The sequence below is a fragment of the Pseudophryne corroboree genome, chromosome 1 (genome assembly GCF_028390025.1).
Source record: "Pseudophryne corroboree isolate aPseCor3 chromosome 1, aPseCor3.hap2, whole genome shotgun sequence".
NCBI lineage: Eukaryota > Metazoa > Chordata > Amphibia > Anura > Myobatrachidae > Pseudophryne > Pseudophryne corroboree.
In genome coordinates, this window is record NC_086444.1 from 347,358,110 (window position 1) to 347,381,490 (window position 23,381).

Below are 23,381 nucleotides of genomic sequence, written 5' to 3' on the forward strand. Positions count from 1 at the left end.
ATATATATATATATATATATATACAGAAAAGTTGAAGTGGCACTCACTGTATATCCAATAACATCTGCTGGGGTGCCTGAATTCCAGGGAGAAGACTTGTTTCCACAAGGTCCCATAATATAATCAATTTGATATAAAGAAGGCACTCACCAGACATTTTGTGATTCGGATTATTGTACATTCTGGTCTGGAAAAAGGTCCGGTTTGGGACCGAAGAAACGTCGACCAACCATGATTAAGCTGCTGATGTGAGGTTTGATAAATAGATTTATTTGCAATTCATTACAAGTCTGGTGAGTGCCTTATATCAAATTGTTTTTATTTATATATAGATATATATATATATATAGCGAAAAAAATGGAATGACACAGCGCCACTTGTGAGGTGGGTTCTCGGTAAAATATATAAAATATATAAAACAAAATTGCTGATAAAACACACGTAACCTTGCTAGAAGGTGTCTGCCAACCCTTAAGAATGCAGTCCTGGTACAGTACTGCTGGGAAATGTATAGAAATGGGGGGAATAAGGGTACCGGCGACTTGTGTTGTTTAAAATGCAATAGTTAAAAATAGATTTTAAAAGCCAAAAAATATGTAATAATACCAACGAGCTTTAATATCACATAAAAGCGAATTACAACATAAAACGTACTTCAGAATATTAATAGAAGCATAAAAACATAAACATAAAAGGTCTTTGTAAAAAGGTAAGGAAGTTCTGACTTAACTCTTTAAAAATAGGCAAGGGAGTCACCACAGGGAGCCCAACGCGTTTCGTCACAACTGACTTCTTTCTTTGAAGAAGTCAGTTGTGACGAAACGCGTTGGCTCCCTGTGGTGACTCCCTTGCCTATTTTTAAAGAGTTAAGTCAGAACTTCCTTACCTTTTTACAAAGACCTTTTATGTTTGTTTTTATGCTTCTATTAATATTCTGAAGTACGTTTTATGTTGTAATTCGCTTTTATGTGATATTAAAGCTCGTTTGTATTATTATTACATATTTTTTGGCTTTTAAAATCTATTTTTAACTATTGCATTTTAAACAACACAAGTCGCCGGTACCCTTATTCCCCCCATTTATATATATATATATATATATATATATATATATATATAGCCAGATATACAATATGTGTAGATATATAATATATATGTCATTGTCCCAGTATGGAACCCAAAAACGTGGGATTTTGGATAAGGGACACTCAACCTGTATAGGCACAATTACATAAAACAGTGTAATCCCAAACTATGATTTCATCCCCAAGGGGCTAGTGTACCCAACCTAAAGGTCCATCTTGAATCGCATTTAAGCAGATTGAGAGGTCTTATCCCTACCCTGTGTAGAGAGCGGAATATGAGCTACAATCCTATAACGGAGTGGAACCAAACTGCGGCCAGCAACAGCAAAGTTCTGCAACACAGGGTTATTGTTCTTACCTGTCGAAGTGGCAGCTCTAATTGCAGAGAAATGTGCCGCCATATGCTCTTTCAGTGTCCTTGTCTGTTTTACTGATGTATTCAGCACGTATTAGCAAGTAATTAAATAAACAATATATTTTGTGGTACATGTAACTGTTGAATATAGAACTTTTCCACTAAAGGGACGGCAAAAGCTATTCCCCACAGTCAATATAATAGTAAATGTGAAAAGGTAGCACTCATGTGTCCCATGTCCTATTACAAGTCCATATGAGTGCCGACTTCTCCCATTTACTGTCTGTATCCAGGGCTGTGCACCGTGGCCAAGTCTGCATATTGTTATCTGAGTGTCTGCCCTGATGGACATAAATTATAAACATACACACACGCCTGTGGTGAAATATTGGTGCAAACACACACTGTAATCATTAAAGTGAATACTATGCACTGGGGATTCCTTTAAGAAACGTTTCCTTTAGCACCTAAGCATAATGACAGATTGTCATTGACACCGAAGAATCACTTTAGTCTGCCCTGTTTTGCTACTACCCATGGGTGGGGTGGTCTTCAGTTTGCCGGCTGTCGGGGTCCCGGCGCACAGTATACCGGCGCCGGCATACCGACACCGTTTCTCCCTCTTGGGGGCCACCGTGCCCGCAGCGTGGCGAGTGAAGCGAGTCTGCAAGGGGCTCATTTGCACTTGCCACTCTGTCGGTATGCTATGCGCCAGGACCCCGACAGCCGCCATACCATACTACACCCCATGTGTGAAAGGCCTGTGAGCATCAGTGATCAGTACACATGCTTTCTGTACATATTTAAGTACACAATTGACTGGATCCACTGTGTGAACTGCGCTAATTAGAGTCCCTTGCCTATGTGTATTTTGGAGAAAACCGAACGCCCCATCAATCTACACACCTCACACCATTGCAAAGGCTGCTAGCCATTGTGGACATTATTTACCTGTTGTGATTGTGGCTACAGTCAGAACATAGCACAATCTGATTAGCATGTAATGCAGGGCGAGGTCTGATAATCATTGCAGAATCTACTCTGATATAATTTGTGTAAGTGTGATGTGATACTGTACATGTTGGGACATTAATGTGACCATGCCTGCTGGAGAGTCCATTGAGGCAAATCAGCTGATAGTTGGGTAACTTTGCTTAAGTGATCTCTAGAAGCTCTGACACTGCCAGTGTTATTGCTGTAGAACAGTGAGGGAAAACAAACCGCTTAGTCATTGGATGGTAGATAGTAACTAGGTCGACAGTGTCTAGGTCGGCCACTATTGGTCGACAGGGATGCTTGGTCGACAGGTCAAAAGGTCGAACTGAGGGGGTTTTGTGCTTTCTTCGTAGTGTGACCGGGAACCCCAATTAGTGCAGTGTCCCCTTGCTTCGGGCAAGGTGCCTCGCTCCACTACCACTGCACTCTGCACAGGTTACCGTTCCCAATTGTAGTCTACGTGGATCGTTAAGTATGAAAAAGTTTTTAAAAAAAAATGTGAAAAACTCGTGTCGACCTTTTGACATGTCGACCTAGAACATGTCAACCTGGAGACCCTGTCGTCCTAGTTATTGTCGACCTAGAGACCGGATCTCAGTTTGTATGGCCATGCTAACAGAGACTAGAAATGAAAGAAAAAGTTTAACACAGGAAGAAGATGGTTTTCGAGAGGGTTGTATGTAGTCAAGTGCCCTGTGTGCTTGGTAACTGCTGTGCTGGTTTTTATAAGGAGTAGTAGTGCCTCATTTCAGAGAAGAGACTGCATGCTAGTGATGTGCACCGGAAATTTTTCGGGTTTTGGGTTCGGTTCCGCGGCCGTGTTTTGGGTTCGACCGCGTTTTGGCAAAACCTCACCGAATTTTTTTTGTCGGATTCGGGTGTGTTTTGGATTCGGGTGTTTTTTTCAAAAAACCCTAAAAAACAGCTTAAATCATAGAATTTGGGGGTCATTTTGATCCCAAAGTATTATTAACCTCAAAAACCATAATTTACACTCATTTTCAGTCTATTCTGAATACCTCACACCTCACAATATTATTTTTAGTCCTAAAATTTGCACCTAGGTCGCTGGATGACTAAGCTAAGCGACCCTAGTGGCCGACACAAACACCGGGCCCATCTAGGAGTGGCACTGCAGTGTCACGCAGGATGTCCCTTCCAAAAAACCCTCCCCAAACAGCACATGACGCAAAGAAAAAAAGAGGCGCAATGAGGTAGCTGTGTGAGTAAGATAAGCGACCCTAGTGGCCGACACAAACACCGGGCCCATCTAGGAGTGGCACGCAGGATGTCCCTTCCAAAAAACCCTCCCCAAACAGCACATGACGCAAAGAAAAAAAGAGGCGCAATGAGGTAGCTGTGTGAGTAAGATAAGCGACCCTAGTGGCCGACACAAACACCGGGCCCATCTAGGAGTGGCACTGCAGTGTCACGCAGGATGTCCCTTCCAAAAAACCCTCCCCAAACAGCACATGACGCAAAGAAAAAAACAGGCGCAATGAGGTAGCTGTGTGAGTAAGATAAGCGACCCTAGTGGCCGACACAAACACCGGGCCCATCTAGGAGTGGTACTGCAGTGTCACGCAGGATGGCCCTTTTAAAAAACATTCCACAAACAGCACATGACGCAAAGAAAAATTAAAGAAAAAAGGTGCAAGATGGAATTGTCCTTGGGCCCTCCCACCCACCCTTATGTTGTATAAACAGGACATGCACACTTTAACCAACCCATCATTTCAGTGACAGGGTCTGCCACACGACTGTGACTGAAATGACGGGTTGGTTTGGACCCCCACCAAAAAAGAAGCAATTAATCTCTTTTTGCACAAACTGGCTCTACAGAGGCAAGATGTCCACCTCATCATCATCCTCCGATATATTACCGTGTACATCCCCCTCCTCACAGATTATCAATTCGTCCCCACTGGAATCCACCATCTCAGCTCCCTGTGTACTTTGTGGAGGCAATTGCTGCTGGTCAATGTCTCCACGGAGGAATTGATTATAATTCATTTTAATGAACATCATCTTCTCCACATTTTCTGGATGTAACCTCGTACGCCGATTGCTGACAAGGTGAGCGGCGGCACTAAACACTTTCGGAGTACACACTTGTGGGAGGGCAACTTAGGTAGAATAAAGCCAGTTTGTGCAAGGGCCTCCAAATTGCCTCTTTTTCCTGCCAGTATAAGTACGGACTGTGTGACGTGCCTACTTGGATGCGGTCACTCATATAATCCTCCACCATTCTTTCAATGGTGAGAGAATCATATGCAGTGACAGTAGACGACATGTCCGTAATCGTTGTCAGGTCCTTCAGTCCGGACCAGATGTCAGCATCAGCAGTCGCTCCAGACTGCCCTGCATCACCGCCAGCGGGTGGGCTCGGAATTCTGAGCCTTTTCCTCGCACCCCCAGTTGTGGGAGAATGTGAAGGAGGAGATGTTGACAGGTCGCGTTCCGCTTGACTTGACAATTTTCTCACCAGCAGGTCTTTCAACCCCAGCAGACTTGTGTCTGCCGGAAAGAGAGATCCAAGGTAGGCTTTAAATCTAGGATCGAGCACGGTGGCCAAAATGTAGTGCTCTGATTTCAACAGATTGACCACCCGTGAATCCTTATTAAGCGAATTAAGGGCTCCATCCACAAGTCCCACATGCCTAGCGGAATCGCTCCGTGTTAGCTCCTCCTTCAATGTCTCCAGCTTCTTCTGCAAAAGCCTGATGAGGGGAATGACCTGACTCAGGCTGGCAGTGTCTGAACTGACTTCACGTGTGGCAAGTTCAAAGGGCATCAGAACCTTGCACAACGTTGAAATCATTCTCCACTGCACTTGAGACAGGTGCATTCCACCTCCTATATCGTGCTCAATTGTATAGGCTTGAATGGCCTTTTGCTGCTCCTCCAACCTCTGAAGCATATAGAGGGTTGAATTCCACCTCGTTACCACTTCTTGCTTCAGATGATGGCAGGGCAGGTTCAGTAGTTTTTGGTGGTGCTCCAGTCTTCTGTACGTGTGGTGCCTGTACGCCGAAAGTGTCCCGCAATTCTTCTGGCCACCGACAGCATCTCTTGCACGCCCCTGTCGTTTTTTTAAAAATTCTGCACCACCAAATTCAAGGTATGTGCAAAACATGGGACGTGCTGGAATTTGCCCATATTTAATGCGCACACAATATTGCTGGCGTTGTCCGATGCCACAAATCCACAGGAGAGTCCAATTGGGGTAAGCCATTCCGCGATGATCTTCCTCAGTTGCCGTAAGAGGTTTTCAGCTGTGTGCGTATTCTGGAAAGCGGTGATACAAAGCGTAGCCTGCCTAGGAAAGAGTTGGCGTTTGCGAGATGCTGCTACTGGTGCCGCCGCTGCTGTTCTTGCGGCGGGAGTCCATACATCTACCCAGTGGGCTGTCACAGTCATATAGTCCTGCCCTGCTCCACTTGTCCACATGTCCGTGGTTAAGTGGACATTGGGTACAGCTGCATTTTTTAGGACACTGGTGAGTCTTTTTCTGAGTTCTGTGTACATTTTCGGTATCGCCTGCCTAGAGAAGTGGAACCTAGATGGTATTTGGTAACGGGGGCACACTACCTCAAGAAATTGTCTAGTTCCCTGTGAACTAACGGCGGATACCGGACGCACGTCTAACACCAACATAGTTGTCAAGGCCTCAGTTATCCGCTTTGCAGCAGGATGACTGCTGTGATATTTCATCTTCCTCGCAAAGGACTGTTGGACAGTCAATTGCTTACTGGAAGTAGTACAAGTGGTCTTCCGACTTCCCCTCTGGGATGACCATCGACTCCCAGCAGCAACAACAGCAGCGCCAGCAGCAGTAGGCGTTACACGCAAGGATGCATCGGAGGAATCCCAGGCAGGAGAGGACTCGTCAGAATTGCCAGTGACATGGCCTGCAGGACTATTGGCATTCCTGGGGAAGGAGGAAATTGACACTGAGGGAGTTGGTGGGGTGGTTTGCGTGAGCTTGGTTACAAGAGGAAGGGATTTACTGGTCAGTGGACTGCTTCCGCTGTCACCCAAAGTTTTTGAACTTGTCACTGACTTATTATGAATGCGCTGCATGTGACGTATAAGGGAGGATGTTCCGAGGTGGTTAACGTCCTTACCCCTACTTATTACAGCTTGACAAAGGCAACACACGGCTTGACACCTGTTGTCCGCATTTCTGTTGAAATACCTCCACACTGAAGAGCTGATTTTTTTGGTATTTTCACCAGGCATGTCAACGGCCATATTCCTCCCATGGACAACAGGTGTCTCCCCGGGTGCCTGACTTAAACAAACCACCTCACCATCAGAATCCTCCTGGTCAATTTCCTCCCCAGCGCCAGCAACACCCATATCCTCCTCATCCTGGTGTACTTCAACACTGACATCTTCAATCTGACTATCAGGAACTGGACTGCGGGTGCTCCTTCCAGCACTTGCAGGGGGCGTGCAAATGGTGGAAGGCGCATGCTCTTCACGTCCAGTGTTGGGAAGGTCAGGCATCGCAACCGACACAATTGGACTCTCCTTGTGGATTTGGGATTTCGAAGAACGCACAGTTCTTTGCGGTGCTTTTGCCAGCTTGAGTCTTTTCAGTTTTCTAGCGAGAGGCTGAGTGCTTCCATCCTCATGTGAAGCTGAACCACTAGCCATGAACATAGGCCAGGGCCTCAGCCGTTCCTTGCCACTCCGTGTGGTAAATGGCATATTGGCAAGTTTACGCTTCTCCGACGACAATTTTATTTTAGGTTTTGGAGTCCTTTTTTTACTGATATTTGGTGTTTTGGATTTGACATGCTCTGTACTATGACATTGGGCATCGGCCTTGGCAGACGACGTTGCTGGCATTTCATCGTCTCGGCCATGACTAGTGGCAGCAGCTTCAGCACGAGGTGGAAGTGGATCTTGATCTTTCCCTAATTTTGGAACCTCAACATTTTTGTTCTCCATATTTTAATAGGCACAACTAAAAGGCACCTCAGGTAAACAATGGAGATGGATGGATACTAGTATACTTATGGATGGACTGCCGAGTGCCGACACAGAGGTAGCTACAGCCGTGGACTAACGTACTGTGTCTGCTGCTAATATAGACTGGATGATTGATAATGAGATGAAATCAATATATATATGTATGTATATATAATATCACTAGTACTGCAGCCGGACAGGTAGATAATATATTTATTAGGTAATGATGACTGATGACGGACCTGCTGGACACTGTCAGCTCAGCAGCACCGCAGACTGCTACAGTAAGCTACTATACTATAGTAGTATGTACAAAGAAGAAAGAAAAAAAAAAACACGGGTAGGTGGTATACAATTATGGATGGACTGCCGAGTGCCGACACAGAGGTAGCTACAGCCGTGGACTAACGTACTGTGTCTGCTGCTAATATAGACTGGATGATTGATAATGAGATGAAATCAATATATATATGTATGTATATATAATATCACTAGTACTGCAGCCGGACAGGTAGATAATATATTTATTAGGTAATGATGACTGATGACGGACCTGCTGGACACTGTCAGCTCAGCAGCACCGCAGACTGCTACAGTAAGCTACTATACTATAGTAGTATGTACAAAGAAGAAAGAAAAAAAAAAACCACGGGTAGGTGGTATACAATTATGGATGGACTGCCGAGTGCCGACACAGAGGTAGCTACAGCCGTGGACTAACGTACTGTGTCTGCTGCTAATATAGACTGGATGATTGATAATGAGATGAAATCAATATATATATGTATGTATATATAATATCACTAGTACTGCAGCCGGACAGGTAGATAATATATTTATTAGGTAATGATGACTGATGACGGACCTGCTGGACACTGTCAGCTCAGCAGCACCGCAGACTGCTACAGTAAGCTACATAGTAGTATGTACAAAGAAGAAAGAAAAAAAAAAAAACCACGGGTAGGTGGTATACAATTATGGATGGACTGCCGAGTGCCGACACAGAGGTAGCTACAGCCGTGGACTAACGTACTGTGTCTGCTGCTAATATAGAGTCTAGACTGGATGATAAATTATTGATAATGAGATGAAATCAATATAATATCACTAGTACTGCAGCCGGACAGGTACTATATATATTTATTATGTAATGACTGATGACGGACCTGCTGGACACTGTCAGGTCAGCAGCACCGCAGACTGCTACAGTAAGCTACTATAGTAGTATGTATAAAGAAGAATGGAAAAAAAAAAAAACCACGGGTAGGTGGTATACAATATTATATATATATATATATATATATTATATACAAATATATATATATATATTAAACTGGTGGTGATTGATTATTAAACTGGTGGTCAGGTCACGTTGCAACTGGTACTCCGAGTCCTAAGCAGACAATCACAAAATATATTATTATACTGGTGGTCAGTGTGGTCACAACAATGGCAGTGTGGCACTGACTCTGGCAGCAAAAGTGTGCACTGTACGTTATATGTACTCCTGAGTCCTGCTCTCAGACTCTAACTGCTCCCCACTGTCAGTGTCTCCCCCACAAGTCAGATAATTAATACAATACACAGTCACACTATCTAATCTATATCACTTCAGCAAGTAGTATAGTAGTACTCCTCCTAATAGTAATAATGCTCCCCAAAATACTGTGTCTCTCTCGTCTCTACTGTGTCTCTCTCTTCTCTAAACGGAGAGGACGCCAGCCACGTCCTCTCCCTATGACTCTCAATGCACGTGTGAAAATGGCGGCGACGTGCGGCTCCTTATATAGAATCCGAGTCTCGCGAGAATCCGACAGCGGGATGATGACGTTCGGGCGCGCTCGGGTTAACCGAGCAAGGCGGGAAGATCCGAGTCGCTCGGACCCGTGAAGAAAAAACTGAAGTTCGGGCGGGTTCGGATTCAGAGGAACCGAACCCGCTCATCACTACTGCATGCTTCAGCTTTCTTTCAACAGTACTTTCCCAAACTTAACTTATGTTTGGTCCATATACCATCCTATGTAGCTTACATTAATTTGTTCACATGGAAGACAGTGTGTGGTGTCCATTGTTTTTATTACATGATACCTGACCAAAATGTAGTAGAAACACAGTGACTATTTGTCTTGCAGGGTACTTCCAAAAATATGTATGCAAGCAGAATACATAAGTGGGTAAGGACCCTTAATGTATTCCAGCCAGTTGGGTTTTGTTTTTTTTATGGGGGGGGGGGGGGGGTTACGTGATTTATGTGCTTTATGATCTGCTTTGTTAGCAGTATGTGCCATATACTATTATGTGATACTTCAACATAATCTTCCCTGAGCATCTGTTGATGGAATTGGTCACACTAACTATAATAGGACCTGTGTCCAAGGACCATCTGAAGATAGATGAGGTGCAGAGCAGAAAAGGAGACTGCATCTTCCCCCAAAAGCAATGTCTCCATGTGGTTTACATTTTACAGTATACAATACAGAGCAAATGTCTGTGTTCACTATTATATACATTGTGTGTGTGTGTGTGTGTGTGTGTGTGTGTGTGTGTACATATATAATTTTCTCTGACGTCCTAAGTGGATGCTGGGGACTCCGTAAGGACCATGGGGAATAGCGGCTCCGCAGGAGACAGGGCACAAAAGTAAAAGCTTTAGGATCAGGTGGTGTGCACTGGCTCCTCCCCCTATGACCCTCCTCCAAGCCTCAGTTAGGTTTCTGTGCCCGGCCGAGAAGGGTGCAATCTAGGTGGCTCTCCTAAAGAGCTGCTTAGAGTAAAAGTTTTGTTAGGTTTTTTATTTTCAGTGAGTCCTGCTGGCAACAGGCTCACTGCAACGAGGGACTTAGGGGAGAAGAAGTGAACTCACCTGCGTGCAGGATGGATTGGCTTCTTAGGCTACTGGACACTAGCTCCAGAGGGACGATCACAGGTACAGCCTGGATGGGTCACCGGAGCCGCGCCGCCGACCCCCTTGCAGATGCTGAAGAGAGAAGAGGTCCAGAAATCGGCGGCTGAAGACTTCCCAGTCTTCTTAAGGTAGCGCACAGCACGGCAGCTGTGCGCCATTGCTCTCAGCACACTTCACACCAACGGTCACTGAGGGTGCAGGGCGCTGGGGGGGGCGCCCTGGGCAGCAATGAAAGTACCTATGCTGGCTAAAAATACATCACATATAGCCTCTGGGGCTATATGGATGTATTTAACCCCTGCCAGTCAGAAAAACGGGAGAAGAAGCCCGCCGAAAAGGGGGCGGGGCCTATTCTCCTCAGCACACAGCGCCATTTTCCTACACAGCTCCGCTGCTAGGAAGGCTCCCAGGCTCTCCCCTGCACTGCACTACAGAAACAGGGTTAAAACAGAGAGGGGGGGCATTTTATGTGGCGATATTATAATATATTAAGATGCTATAAGGGAAAACACTTATATAAGGTTGTCCCTGTATAATTATAGCGTTTTGGTGTGTGCTGGCAAACTCTCCCTCTGTCTCCCCAAAGGGCTAGTGGGGTCCTGTCCTCTATCAGAGCATTCCCTGTGTGTGTGCTGTGTGTCGGTACGTGTGTGTCGACATGTATGAGGACGATGTTGGTGAGGAGGCGGAGCAATTGCCTGTAATGGTGATGTCACTCTCTAGGGAGTCGACACCGGAATGGATGGCTTATTTAGGGAATTACGTGATAATGTCAACACGCTGCAAGGTCGGTTGACGACATGAGACGGCCGGCAAACCAATTAGTACCTGTCCAGGCGTCTCAAACACCGTCAGGGGCTTTAAAACGCCCATTACCTCAGTCGGTCGACACAGACACGGACACTGACTCCAGTGTCGACGGTGAAGAAACAAACGTATTTTCCATTAGGGCCACACGTTACATGTTAAGGGCAATGAAGGAGGTGTTACATATTTCTGATACTACAAGTACCACAAAAAAGGGTATTATGTGGGGTGTGAAAAAACTACCTGTAGTTTTTCCTGAATCAGATAAATTAAATGAAGTGTGTGATGATGCGTGTGTTTCCCCCGATAGAAAATTATTGGCGTTATACCCTTTCCCGCCAGAAGTTAGGGCGCGTTGGGAAACACCCCCTAGGGGGTGGATAAGGCGCTCACACGCTTATCAAAACAAGTGGCGTTACCGTCTCCAGATACGGCCGCCCTCAAGGAGCCAGCTGATAGGAGGCTGGAAAATATCCTAAAAAATATATACACACATACTGGTGTTATACTGCGACCAGCGATCGCCTCAGCCTGGATGTGCAGCGCTGGGGTGGCTTGGTCGGATTCCCTGACTGAAAATATTGATACCCTTGACAGGGACAGTATTTTATTGACTATAGAGCATTTAAAGGATGCATTTCTATATATGCGAGATGCACAGAGGGATATTTGCACTCTGGCATCAAGAGTAAGTGCGATGTCCATGTCTGCCAGAAGATGTTTATGGACACGACAGTGGTCAGGTGATGCAGATTCCAAACGGCACATGGAAGTATTGCCGTATAAAGGGGAGGAGTTATTTGGGGTCGGTCCATCGGACCTGGTGGCCACTGCAACAGCTGGAAAATCCACCTTTTTTTACCCCAAGTCACATCTCGGCAGAAAAAGACACCGTCTTTTCAGCCTCAGTCCTTTCGTCCCCATAAGGGCAAGCGGGCAAAAGGCCAGCCATATCTGCCCAGGGGTAGAGGAAAGGGAAGAAGACTGCAGCAGGCAGCCCCTTCCCAGGAACAGAAGCCCTCCACCGCTTCTGCCAAGTCCTCAGCATGACGCTGGGGCCGTACAAGCGGACTCAGGTGCGGTGGGGGGTCGTCTCAAGAGTTTCAGCGCACAGTGGGCTCACTCGCAAGTGGACCCCTGGATCCTACAAGTAGTATCCCAGGGGTACAGATTGGAAATTCGAGACGTCTCCCCCTCGCAGGTTCCTGAAGTCTGCTTTACCAACGTCTCCCTCCGACAGGGAGGCAGTATTGGAAACAATTCACAAGCTGTATTCCCAGCAGGTGATAATCAAAGTACCCCTCCTACAACAAGGAAAGGGGTATTATTCCACACTATTTGTGATACTGAAGCCAGACGGCTCGGTGAGACCTATTCTAAATCTGAAATCTTTGAACACTTACATACAAAGGTTCAAATCAAGATGGAGTCACTCAGAGCAGTGATAGCGAACCAGGAAGAAGGGGACTATATGGTGTCCCTGGACATCAAGGATGCTTACCTCCATGTCCCAATTTGCCCTTCTCACCAAGGGTACCTCAGGTTCGTGGTACAGAACTGTCACTATCAGTTTCAGACGCTGCCGTTTGGATTGTCCACGGCACCCCGGGTCTTTACCAAGGTAATGGCCGAAATGATGATTCTTCTTCAAAGAAAAGGCGTCTTAATTATCCCTTACTTGGACGATCTCCTGATAAGGGCAAGGTCCAGAGAACAGTTGGAGGTCGGAGTAGCACTATCTCAAGTAGTTCTACGACAGCACGGGTGGATTCTAAATATTCCAAAATCGCAGCTGATTCCGACGACACGTCTGCTGTTCCTAGGGATGATTCTGGACACAGTCCAGAAAAAGGTGTTTCTCCCGGAGGAGAAAGCCAGGGAGTTATCCGAGCTAGTCAGAAACCTCCTAAAACCAGGCCAAGTGTCAGTGCATCAATGCACAAGAGTCCTGGGAAAAATGGTGGCTTCTTACGAAGCGATTCCATTCGGCAGATTTCACGCAAGAATTTTTCAGTGGGATCTGCTGGACGAATGGTCCGGATCGCATCTTCAGATGCATCAGCGGATAATCCTGTCTCCAAGGACAAGGGTGTCTCTTCTGTGGTGGCTGCAGAGTGCTCATCTACTAGAGGGCAGCAGATTCGGCATTCAGGACTGGGTCCTGGTGACCACGGATGCCAGCCTGAGAGGCTGGGGAGCAGTCACACAGGGAAGAAATTTCCAAGGAGTGTGGTCAAGTCTGGAGACTTCTCTCCACATAAATATACTGGAGCTAAGGGCAATTTACAATGCTCTGAGCCTAGGAAGACCTCTGCTTCAAAGTCAACCGGTGCTGATCCAGTCGGACAACATCACGGCAGTCGCCCACGTAAACAGACAGGGCGGCACAAGAAGCAGGAGGGCAATGGCAGCAAGGATTCTTCGCTGGGCGAAAAATCATGTGATAACACTGTCAGCGGTGTTCATTCCGGGAGTGGACAACTGGGAAGCAGACTTCCTCAGCAGGCACGACCTCCACCCGGGAGAGTGGGGACTTCATCTGGAAGTCTTCCACATGATTGTGAACCGTTGGGAAAGACCAAAGGTGGACATGATGGCGTCCCGTCTGAACAAAAAACTGGACAGGTATTGCGCCAGGTCAAGAGACCCTCAGGCAATAGCTGGGACGCTCTGGTAACACCGTGGGTGTACCAGTCGGTGTATGTGTTCCCTCCTCTGCCTCTCATACCCAAGGTACTGAGAATTATAAGACGGAGAGGAGTAAGAACTATACTCGTGGCTCCGGATTGGCCAAGAAGGACTTGGTACCCGGAACTTCAAGAGATACTAAGAAGGGACTTGCTTCAGCAAGGATCATGTCTGTTCCAAGACTTACCGCGGCTGCGTTTGACGGCATGGCGGTTGAACGCCGGATCCTAAGGGAAAAAGGCATTCCGGAAGAGGTCATCCCTACCCTGGTCAGAGCCAGGAAGGAGGTGACCGCACAACATTATCACCGCATTTGGCGAAAATATGTTGCATGGTGTGAGGCCAGGAAGGCCCCCACGGAGGAATTTCAACTCGGTCGATTCCTGCATTTCCTACAAACAGGAGTGTCTATGGGCCTCAAATTGGGGTCCATTAAGGTTCAAATTTCGGCCCTGTCGATTTTCTTCCAGAAAGAATTGGCTTCAGTTCCTGAAGTCCAGAAGTTTGTCAAGGGAGTACTGCATATACAACCCCCTTTTGTGCCTCCAGTGGCACTGTGGGATCTCAACGTAGTTCTGGGATTCCTCAAATCACATTGGTTTAAACCGCTCAAATCTGTGGATTTGAAATATCTCACATGGAAAGTGACCATGCTGTTGGCCCTGGCCTCGGCCAGGCGAGTGTCAGAATTGGCGGCTTTGTCTCACAAAAGCCCATATCTGATTGTCCATTCGGACAGGGCAGAGCTGCGGACTCGTCCCCAGTTTCTCCCTAAGGTGGTGTCAGCGTTTCACCTGAACCAGCTTATTGTGGTACCTGCGGCTACTAGGGACTTGGAGGACTCCAAGTTGCTAGATGTTGTCAGGGCCCTGAAAATATAGGTTTCCAGGACGGCTGGAGTCAGGAAAACTGACTTGCTGTTATCCTGTATGCACCCAACAAACTGGGTGCTCTTGCTTCTAAGCAGACGATTGCTAGTTGGAGGTGTAGTACAATTCAGCTTGCACATTCTGTGGCAGGCCTGCCACAGCCAAAATATGTAAATGCCCATTCCACATGGAAGGTGGGCTCATCTTGGGCGGCTGCCCGAGGGGTCTCGGCTTTACAACTTTGCCGAGCTGCTACTTGGTCAGGGGCAGACACGTTTGCAAAATTCTACAAATTTGATACCCTGGCTGAGGAGGACCTGGAGTTCTCTCATTCGGTGCTGCAGAGTCATCCGCACTCTCCCGCCCGTTTGGGAGCTTTGGTATAATCCCCATGGTCCTTACGGAGTCCCCAGCATCCACTTAGGACGTCAGAGAAAATAAGAATTTACTTACCGATAATTCTATTTCTCGTAGTCCGTAGTGGATGCTGGGCGCCCATCCCAAGTGCGGATTGTCTGCAATACTTGAACATAGTTATTGTTACAAAAATCGGGTTATTATTGTTGTGAGCCATCTTTTCAGAGGCTCCTACGTTTATCATACTGTTAACTGGGTTCAGATCACAGGTTGTACAGTGTGATTGGTGTGGCTGGTATGAGTCTTACCCGGGATTCAAAATCCTTCCTTATTGTGTACGCTCATCCGGGCACAGTATCCTAACTGAGGCTTGGAGGAGGGTCATAGGGGGAGGAGCCAGTGCACACCACCTGATCCTAAAGCTTTTACTTTTGTGCCCTGTCTCCTGCGGAGCCGCTATTCCCCATGGTCCTTACGGAGTCCCCAGCATCCACTACGGACTACGAGAAATAGAATTATCGGTAAGTAAATTCTTATTTTTTATTTTATCTTTTTTTCTGGTTCAGTATTCTTTGTAAATAACTGCAGCAGGTATTGTATTTGAAATTAAATATACTACTAGCCTACACATAAATGGAGCAGTTATCTCTGTAGCATGTAAAATTTCCCTACACATACTTTGAGAGTAAACATTTGGTTAACCAAAGCAATCTGACAAATGTTCACATAACTACATCACAAAGTTATTGGGTTGTGGTATTAAATATCAGTGATATATCTTTTTTTCTTTTAGGTACTATAAAAGTTACTGTATTCAGCCCCATTGCACGTTTTGCCATTTTATTTTCCAACATCCTGGAACCAAAATAAGTTTTGCTTTGAGCATTCATCCACTCATCCACACTATCATCTGCAATGTAAAATAAACAAAACAAAAAAACACCTACCTTCCAGTTTGTATCTAATGATCAGTAGCGGATCTTGCCACGGGCAAGCAGGACTTTTGCCCGGGGCGCCGTCCCGGGCAAAAGGCATACATATACATATACGCCTGGTTTGTTGTTAGTCATCATTGTGCCCTTGTACCTGCCCTATGCTAGGTGCAAAATCTACATCTCTAAAAGACACACGACACATTTGCGCTTTCTTTTCCGGTCCGCATAGCCTACATTTGTGTGCGTACGCTCTCTGAACTATTGCTTACATGAGAACTCCCTGTCACAGTGTAGATTCAACTGAAGTGCATATGACTCTGCATTGTCATTATTTGTGTGAACTTATTTCCCTAGAATACACATACAACAGGCAAGTGTTCAACTCTGCATCAGCCACTTGGAAGGCAGCAAGCTTCAGAACTTCTCACAGATTCTTAGGAAGTCTGGTCTGGGTCACTCCAGGACAGTTATTGCTTTGTATTCAAGTCACTTGCTCTGTCCTACTGTCCATGACCTAGGTCAGTGATGGCTAACCTTGACACTCCAGCTGTTGTTGAACTACACATCCCAGCATGCCCTGCTACAGTTTTGCTATTTGGCCATGCTAAAACTGATGCTGGGATGTGTAGTTCAACAACAGCTGGAGTGTCAAGGTTAGCCATCACTGACCTAGGTCTTACTGATGGTAGAAGGGTCTGAAAACTTCAAGTACCCATTCTGGTAAAGCATAAAATTGTATTAAAACAAAAACTGGAGTATATTTACTAAAGCTTTTCTCTATCGTCCTAGTGGATGCTGGGGTTCCTGAAAGGACCATGGGGAATAGCGGCTCCGCAGGAGACAGGGCACAAAAAGTAAAGCTTTTTCCGATCAGGTGGTGTGCACTGGCTCCTCCCCCTATGACCCTCCTCCAGACTCCAGTTAGATTTTTGTGCCCGGCCGAGAAGGGTGCAATCTAGGTGGCTCTCCTAAAGAGCTGCTTAGAGAAAGTTTAGCTAGGTTTTTTATTTTACAGTGATTCCTGCTGGCAACAGGATCACTGCAGCGAGGGACTGAGGGGAGAAGGAGTCAACTCACCTGCGTGCAGGATGGATTGGTTTCTTGGCTACTGGACATCAAGCTCCAGAGGGACGATCACAGGTACAGCCTGGATGGTCACCGGAGCCACGCCGCCGGCCCCCTTGCAGATGCTGAAATCAGAAGAGGTCCAGAATCGGCGGCTGAAGACTCCTGCAGTCTTCTAAAGGTAGCGCACAGCACTGCAGCTGTGCGCCATTTTCCTCTCAGCACACTTCACACGGCAGTCACTGAGGGTGCAGGGCGCTGGGAGGGGGGCGCCCTGGGAGGCAAATGAGTACCTATAAAGGCTAAAAATACCTCACATATAGCCCTAGAGGCTATATGGAGATATTTAACCCCTGCCTAATTTTTCTAAATAGCGGGAGACGAGCCCGCCGGAAAAGGGGCGGGGCCTATCTCCTCAGCACACGGCGCCATTTCCTCTCACAGCTCCGCTGGTCAGGACGGCTCCCAAGTCTCTCCCCTGCACTGCACTACAGAAACAGGGTAAAACAGAGAGGGGGGGGGCACATTTATGGCGATATTTTGATATAACAAAGCAGCTATAAGGGAGCACTTATTATAAGGCTATCCCTGATATATATATAGCGCTTTTGGTGTGTGCTGGCAAACTCTCCCTCTGTCTCCCCAAAGGGCTAGTGGGTCCTGTCTTCGTTAGGAGCATTCCCTGTGTGTCTGCTGTGTGTCGGTACGTGTGTGTCGACATGTATGAGGACGATATTGGTGTGGAGGCGGAGCAATTGCCAAATATGAGGATGTCACCCCCTAGGGAGTCGACACCAGAATGGATGCCTTTATTTATGGAACTACGGGATAGTGTCAACACGCTAAAGCAGTCGTTTGACGACATGAGACGGCCGGACAATCAATTAGTGCCTGTCCAGGCGACTCAAACACCGTCAGGGGCTGTGAAACGCCCTTTGCCTCAGTCGGTCGACACAGACCCAGACACAGGCGATGACTCCAGTGGTGACGGTGACGAATCAACCGTATTTTCCAGTAGGGCCACACGTTATATGATTTTGGCAATGAAGGAGGCGTTACATTTAGCTGATACTACAGGTACCACTAAACAGGGTATTATGTGGGGTATGAAAAAACTACCTATAGTTTTTCCTGAATCAGAAGAACTAAATGACGTGTGTAATGAAGCGTGGGTTGCCCCTGATAAAAAGCTGATAATTTCAAAGAAATTATTGGCATTATACCCTTTCCCGCCAGAGGTTAGGGAGCGCTGGGAAACACCTCCTAGGGTGGACAAGGCGCTAACACGCTTATCTAAACAAGTGGCGTTACCCTCTCCTGAGACGGCCGCACTTAAAGATCCATCAGATAGGAGGATGGAAAATATCCAAAAAAGTATATACACACATGCAGGTGTTATACTACGACCAGCTGTAGCGACTGCCTGGATGGGCAGTGCGGGGGTAGTTTGGTCAGAATCCCTGATTGAAAATATTGATACCCTGGACAGGGACAATATTTTACTGTCGTTAGAACAAATAAAGGTTGCATTTCTTTATATGCGTGATGCACAGAGGGATATATGCACACTGGCATCACGGGTAAGTGCTATGTCCATTTCGGCCAGAAGAGCTTTATGGACGCGACAGTGGACAGGCGATGCGGATTCAAAACGGCATATGGAAGTTTTGCCGTATAAAGGGGAGGAGTTATTTGGAGTCGGTCTATCAGATTTGGTGGCCACGGCTACAGCCGGGAAATCCACCTTTCTACCTCAAGTCACTCCCCAACAGAAAAAGGCACCGACTTTTCAACCGCAGCCCTTTCGTTCCTTTAAAAATAAGAGAGCAAAGGGCTATTCATATCTGCCACGAGGCAAAGGTCGAGGGAAGAGACAGCAACACGCAGCTCCTTCCCAGGATCAGAAGCCCTCCCCGGCTTCTACAAAAGCCTCAGCATGACGCTGGGGCTTCTCAAGCGGACTCGGGGACCGTGGGGGGTCGTCTCAAAAATTACAGCGCGCAGTGGGCTCACTCGCAAGTAGATCCCTGGATCCTGCAGATAATATCTCAGGGATACAGGTTGGAATTAGAGACAGATCCACCTCGCCGTTTCCTGAAGTCTGCTTTACCAACGTCCCCCTCCGAAAGGGAGACGGTGTTGGAAGCCATTCACAAGCTGTACTCTCAGCAGGTGATAGTCAAGGTACCTCTTCTGCAACAAGGGAAGGGGTATTATTCCACTCTTTTTGTGGTACCGAAGCCGGATGGCTCGGTAAGGCCTATTCTAAATCTGAAGTCCTTGAACCTGTACATAAAGAAGTTCAAGTTCAAAATGGAGTCACTCAGAGCAGTGATAGCGAACCTGGAAGAGGGGGACTTTATGGTATCCTTGGACATCAAGGATGCGTATCTCCACGTTCCAATTTACCCCTCACACCAGGGGTACCTCAGGTTCGTTGTACAAAACTGTCACTATCAGTTTCAGACGCTGCCGTTCGGATTGTCCACGGCACCTCGGATCTTTACAAAGGTAATGGCCGAGATGATGATTCTTCTTCGAAGAAAAGGCGTATTAATTATCCCATACTTGGACGATCTCCTAATAAGGGCGAGGTCCAGAGAACAGCTAGAGATGGGATTAGCACTGTCTCAGGAAGTGCTAAAACAGCACGGGTGGATTCTGAATATTCCAAAATCCCAGTTAATGCCGACAACTCGTCTGCTGTTCCTAGGGATGATTCTGGACACGGTTCAGAAAAAGGTTTTTCTCCCGGAGGAAAAAGCCAAGGAGTTATCCGAGCTTGTCAGGAACCTCCTAAAACCAGGAAAGGTGTCTGTACATCAATGCACAAGAGTCCTGGGAAAAATGGTGGCTTCTTACGAAGCAATTCCATTCGGCAGATTCCACGCAAGAATTTTCCAAAGGGATCTGTTGAACAAATGGTCAGGGTCGCATCTTCAGATGCACCTGCGGATAACCCTGTCTCCAAGGACAAGGGTGTCTCTTCTGTGGTGGTTGCAAAGTGCTCATCTATTGGAGGGCCGCAGATTCGGCATACAGGATTGGATCCTGGTGACCACGGACGCCAGCCTGAGAGGCTGGGGAGCAGTCACACAAGGAAGAAACTTCCAGGGAGTATGGACAAGCCTGGAAACGTCTCTTCACATAAACATTCTGGAACTAAGAGCAATATACAATGCTCTAAGCCAGGCAGAACCTCTGCTTCAGGGAAAACCGGTGTTGATCCAGTCGGACAACATCACGGCAGTCGCCCATGTGAACAGACAGGGCGGCACAAGAAGCAGGAGTGCAATGGCAGAAGCTGCAAGGATTCTTCGCTGGGCAGAGAATCATGTGATAGCACTGTCAGCAGTGTTCATCCCGGGAGTGGACAACTGGGAAGCAGACTTCCTCAGCAGACACGATCTTCACCCGGGAGAGTGGGGACTTCATCCAGAAGTCTTCCACATGCTGGTAACCCGTTGGGAAAGACCAATGGTGGACATGATGGCGTCTCGCCTCAACAAAAAACTGGACAGGTATTGCGCCAGGTCAAGAGATCCGCAGGCAATAGCTGTGGACGCGCTGGTAACGCCTTGGGTGTACCAGTCGGTGTATGTGTTTCCTCCTCTGCCTCTCATACCAAAAGTATTGAGAATTATACGGCAAAGAGGCGTAAGAACGATACTAGTGGTTCCGGATTGGCCAAGAAGGACTTGGTACCCGGAACTTCAAGAGATGATCACGGAAGATCCGTGGCCTCTACCTCTAAGGAGGGACTTGCTTCAGCAGGGTCCCTGTCTGTTTCAAGACTTACCGCGGCTGCGTTTGACGGCATGGCGGTTGAACGCCGGATCCTAAAGGAAAAAGGCATGCCGGAAGAAGTCATTCCTACTTTGATTAAAGCAAGGAAGGAAGTAACCGTGCAACATTATCACCGAATTTGGCGAAAATATGTTGCGTGGTGCGAAGATCGGAGTGCTCCGACGGAGGAATTTCAACTGGGTCGATTCCTACATTTCCTGCAATCAGGATTGTCAATGGGTCTCAAATTGGGATCTATTAAGGTTCAAATTTCGGCCCTGTCGATTTTCTTTCAAAAAGAATTGGCTTCAGTCCCTGAAGTCCAGACCTTTGTTAAGGGAGTGCTGCATATACAGCCTCCTGTGGTGCCTCCAGTGGCACCGTGGGATCTCAATGTGGTTTTGGATTTCCTAAAATCTCATTGGTTTGAACCACTAAAAAAGGTGGATTTGAAATATCTCACATGGAAAGTGACCATGCTTCTAGCCCTGGCTTCTGCCAGGAGAGTGTCAGAATTGGCAGCTTTATCTTACAAAAGCCCATATCTGATTTTCCATTCGGACAGGGCAGAACTGCGGACTCGTCCGCATTTTCTCCCTAAGGTGGTGTCAGCATTTCATCTGAACCAGCCTATTGTAGTGCCTGCGGCTACAAGTGACTTGGAGGACTCCAAGTTACTGGACGTTGTCAGAGCATTAAAAATATATATTGCAAGGACAGCTGGAGTCAGAAAATCTGACTCGTTGTTTATATTGTATGCACCCAACAAGATGGGTGCTCCGGCGTCTAAGCAGACGATTGCTCGTTGGATCTGTAGCACAATCCAACTTGCACATTCTGTGGCAGGCCTGCCACAGCCTAAATCTGTAAAGGCCCACTCCACAAGGAAGGTGGGCTCATCTTGGGCGGCTGCCCGAGGGGTCTCGGCATTACAACTTTGCCGAGCAGCTACGTGGTCAGGGGAGAACACGTTTGTAAAATTTTACAAATTTGATACTCTGGCTAAGGAGGACCTGGAGTTCTCTCATTCGGTGCTGCAGAGTCATCCGCACTCTCCCGCCCGTTTGGGAGCTTTGGTATAATCCCCATGGTCCTTTCAGGAACCCCAGCATCCACTAGGACGATAGAGAAAATAAGATTTTACTTACCGATAAATCTATTTCTCGGAGTCCGTAGTGGATGCTGGGCGCCCATCCCAAGTGCGGATTATCTGCATAAATTGTACATAGTTATTGTTAACTAATTCGGGTTATTGTTGAAGGAAGCCATCTTTCAGAGGCTCCGCTGTTATCATACTGTTAACTGGGTTTAGATCACAAGTTGTACGGTGTGATTGGTGTGGCTGGTATGAGTCTTACCCGGGATTCAAAATCCTCCCTTATTGTGTACGCTCGTCCGGGCACAGTACCTAACTGGAGTCTGGAGGAGGGTCATAGGGGGAGGAGCCAGTGCACACCACCTGATCGGAAAAAGCTTTACTTTTTGTGCCCTGTCTCCTGCGGAGCCGCTATTCCCCATGGTCCTTTCAGGAACCCCAGCATCCACTACGGACTCCGAGAAATAGATTTATCGGTAAGTAAAATCTTATTTTAAAAATGAAAAAATGGTGTTGCCAGATTCTAGAAAATGACAGAATCTGGTTGCTATGGGCAACACCACCGCTTATCTTTTTTTTAGAAGCTTTAGTAAATCTACCCCAGTATTCTGTTAAAGGTTCTATATAAAAAAAAAAAAAACTGGGGGGGGGAGTGGTAAGCAGAAGCAAAGAGCAGGTAGCAACAAGGATTTCTTAACGTTCAAAACGTTGTACAGAAGGCAATGCTGTCAAATGTTATGCCCCCCCCCCAAAAAAAAAAAGGTTTTAAAAAGTGTAAGAGCAAGACTCAACCATATAGACTTCTTTTAAAAAAAAAAAACAAGGACCGAAAATTCAGGAATTAAATATCTAGCACTATTATAAGAGTGCAAAATTTTTCTTAGCATGTTTGATCTTATGAGAGAACTTATTTTGTATCTAAATTGATAAATATTGTTATTTTATCCAACCAAGCAGTTTTGTTTTTGTTTTTTAAAGCTAATATATCCCTCTTTCTCTAGAGATTCTCTGTATGCTTGATATAGACAAACTTCGTTCTAATGTTTAGCTCTGAAACGCATCCTGAGACCAGTTTTTCTTGTTCGGAGCAATTTCTCCCTAGTTGGTCCCAGAGAATAATATTCACCCAGGCCCTGTGCGAATTACTTTCATAGTGGAGATAATTATTTGAAACTACAGACTTTCTATGGAAGGTATTTAATTAGCTGCGGGGCTAACTGCAGTACAATTAGCAGAATAGTAAGGGGGAATCACTGAAGTAAGACTGCAACCTTGCAACACATTGATTCCACAGTTTACGTGGAATCACTGGGTTTCCGCACCTGAATCAATTTTCTTTTAGGCACAGGAAAAAGGCTAGTTAACTACTTTCACTTCAAAAACGTTCATAACATGGGGGGAGGGGGTTACATTTTTTATTTACTACAGTCTAAAAAGTATTTAAATAAATACTTAA